At 39.0% G+C, this 3,440-nt stretch overlaps 1 pseudogene; it reads left to right on the top strand.

The window, feature by feature from the left end:
• The first annotated feature begins 611 nt into the window (after nt 1–611).
• LOC145912167 (Golgi-associated plant pathogenesis-related protein 1-like) lies at nt 612–2,285 on the top strand (annotated as a pseudogene).
• Nucleotides 2,286–3,440: the final 1,155 nt, after the last annotated feature.

Raw genomic sequence — 3,440 nt, 5'->3', positions numbered from 1 at the left:
TGCTTACAGTGTTGTTCGCGAGCTAATGCTGAAATTCATATTCGGTTACAAGAAAGATTGGTAAGTTTTTTTGAAATGTCACAATTTTTTTTCAACTTTTTGAAACTTACATAAAACCGAGACATTTTCAAAACGTCATCCCGGTTTGTTAAAACCTGAGAGAAAATGATGGAAATGATTTTCCTAACTGTAACACTGTACGTCTGATTGGTTGGATATTGTGAAAACAAAACCCGGAGTTTAGGACGAGATGCAAACTTTACCATCTTTAAAGCTGTTGTTTGTCCAACATAAACACAGCATATAAAAATTTAAGCATAAAGTACACTGGGATAACTTTATCATAGGAAACCTATTATACATGAATTGCAAGTACAATTCCAGTGGATTGGAGATCAGAAACCCCGTACCCTAATACACCACAACACCAGTTGTGCGGACGGCTATTTATCAAAATCATAACACGATAAAGGAAGTAAGGTAGAGAAGTTGTTGCAGCAAACAACACGATAAATACGGACGTGAGGTTTAATGGGAGAAAGAACGTGCGCGTACAGGATGTCACAGTGTATTGCATTGTGCCTGTAACAGTTGCACACTAACAAATGAATGGACAGATAAGGCGTTATCGTGACAGCAGAGGATTGAAGCAGTCGGTGGAATGCAAATTACCCCGTAAGTATGTTGGTTCTTGCTTAATGTTGGAGGAATAGTTTATGGTTGTAATTGTTGGAGTAGAACTAACTTAGATTATATGCACATTCGGAATAGTAGTTTCATGTAATGTTTTCACCAACACTGTTCTTTCCGCTAAATGGGCTTCCATTGCCGAACAAAATAAGCTGCATGATGTTTACACACAAAACTTATTGTTATTTCCACCTACGTGATACTAATCAAGTGACTGGACAAAATTTAGCTTGAATATATCTGTTTAGAAACCCAGATAGTAGACCAGCTTGATGCAATTTTTCATGTCATGCTTGTGTGCGAAAAACAGGACTTACCACAAACCTTTCGCAGGGATTTAGTGGTGAGCAGATTTGCTCAGGAGATGCTGAAGATTCACAACCGATACAGGAAGAGACACTTCACCGATCCCCTCAGAGTAAGCGAAGAACTTTGCAAGGACGCACAGGAGTAAGTAGATTGAAGTGAGCAACAGAGAGGGGCCACTGTTGCGACCTGTTAGGTTTCATCAGTGCAACTCAGTGACTGTTAAAGTTTCGGTTAGTCAGAAGACCGAGCGGAGAGAGATGAGACCCTATAGGTCGAACAGTGACCCTCTCTGCTGATCTATTTTAATGTAAAAGTAGATACAATGAAATTGTTTGCCTATAAGTAATAAGAATGACATGTTCCGCGGCCACGTGCATTAGAACTAAAAGAATAAAAAAATACATTAGAAAAATAATACACCGTATGTGTGTTGCTGTATATATGAACACTCGCATTGAGACGATGACTCTTTGTTACGCCTTGATATCATTGGATTAGGTGGGTCGACCAGCTTGCTAAGGATGGTAAATTAAAGCACGCAGACACAGAGAAGCGACAAGGGGACGGAGAGAGCTTGTACAAAATAACAAGCTGGAAGCGGTCAAAAGCTGGTTACGTCACGAGGAAGTGGTACAAGCAGAGACGGAAGTATGAGGCTGGAAAACCTGGAAGGCAGCCAGGAACAAGTATTATTAAAATATTATCGTGGCATTTCTGTTTGGGTTTGTTGCCAAAAGTGGTGCGACAGTTTCACACTGTAATGAACAGTACTGTTTAGGCTAGTCGCAGTGTAATAATAAACTAAACATACTTCACGCAGAATAATAACAATTTCCGTCAACGTAAGGAATTAGTTGTTCACAAATAATCAATCACAACGGTTGGCCTTCCCGGTGATCAAATTTTTTCCAACGCAAGTCATATTTTCAACGTGCTTTTAATCGTTTTGTATGTTTCAGTTAACGGTTTCTGAATATATATTCAGATTTGTGTGTGGCTTAAAGGCGTTACAACTGTCATACTTAGAACTTTAGAACATAAACGTTTTTTCAAATCAAAGTATTTTTGTGGGATGTGTACTCAATTGTTCAACAGAAGGTTTAAAATACAGGTGAGTTCACACAACTTGTATGGAAGTAGAAATGGGAGCTGGAATCGCGAAAAGCCCGGAAGGAGTTTATTACATTGTGGCAAGATACCGACCGGCCGGGAATCAAATGACTGAGTATAGCCAGAATGTGATAAAAAAGAAATCCAGGTTCTATTTGGAATACAAATCACCATAAAAATAAACTTCCCAAATGAATGAACTTTTGGTATAAGTCAGTGGTGTTTACAGTAGGCACCAGTTCGCCATTGGAGGCTTTTGCAATTTTAAAGGGAGCACTCGAGAATAAACGGGCAGTTAATAATTTAATGGCCATAGCTATTATGCGACTTGCCACATAAGGATGAATTAAAGTTATATTTTACGTTGTAATTGTAATAAATCGAAGTTTACAGTAATGGACACGCAAAGGAGTTTTGTCAGGTTTTACAGCTCAGTAATGTAATTTATTAAAGAAAAGCGTGTTGGTATGAAAGCGAAAAACTTTTTAAATGAAACCAAGGCTTGGCCAAAGATTTACATCAACCCTAGCAAGATCCCTAGTAAACAAGTTGCCAACCAGGAAACAAGAGGTGGTTCAGTAGTTTTCAGGCACAACTGTAAATAGATGTTGTAATTACGTGGCAACTGTTTCTGAACGTGCTTGGCTCTGTCTATAAATAGCTTGCAGTAGATTGGAAGCAAAAGATTTCTTTGCCTCAACCAAGTTGTTTGCAAGCAATTGTAGTTAGTTGTGAGCTGTTGAATGTGGTATTGTGAATAATAGAATTGGCAAAGCATTGCAAAAAGAAAATCAGATGAAAACATCTTACGGCGTTTCACAACAGGTTTAACGCTAGGTTTAATGCGGACAACTTGGTTAAAACTTAAAAATGAAGACGACGTGTAGAGTTGGGAATGTAACTTATCAAGTTTACAACGAACACAAATCACAGAAGGACGCAAATGATTATTGCAAAGGTTCTAAATTGGATGGACTCGCAAAGGCTAACTCTCAACAAACACTTGATGAACTAAACAATTGTTTCCCCGGAGGTGGAGAATATTGGGTGTCGTCAGTGACAGAAGAGACGCAACGCAAAGAGTGTTACATTACGCAGGGAAACGAGAGAAAAAGACATCCTTGCACGGACAGGAAAGCCTTCATCTGCCAAAAGATTTCAGAAACGCCGACAGCAAAAACTACCACAAAACGTGTGACAACTACAAAAGAACAGCCAACCGTCACTTCGTCAACAGATCGATCAGTATTAACATCAGGGATTGTTAAATCTCAAGAAACCAGTTCGACCTTCCCACCAGCGAATACATTCACGTCAAATTCTGACCAAAC

The sequence above is a fragment of the Ascidia mentula genome, chromosome 8 (assembly GCF_947561715.1).
Source record: "Ascidia mentula chromosome 8, kaAscMent1.1, whole genome shotgun sequence".
Lineage (NCBI taxonomy): Eukaryota > Metazoa > Chordata > Ascidiacea > Phlebobranchia > Ascidiidae > Ascidia > Ascidia mentula.
This window is presented reverse-complemented; position numbering and strand designations above follow the sequence as displayed.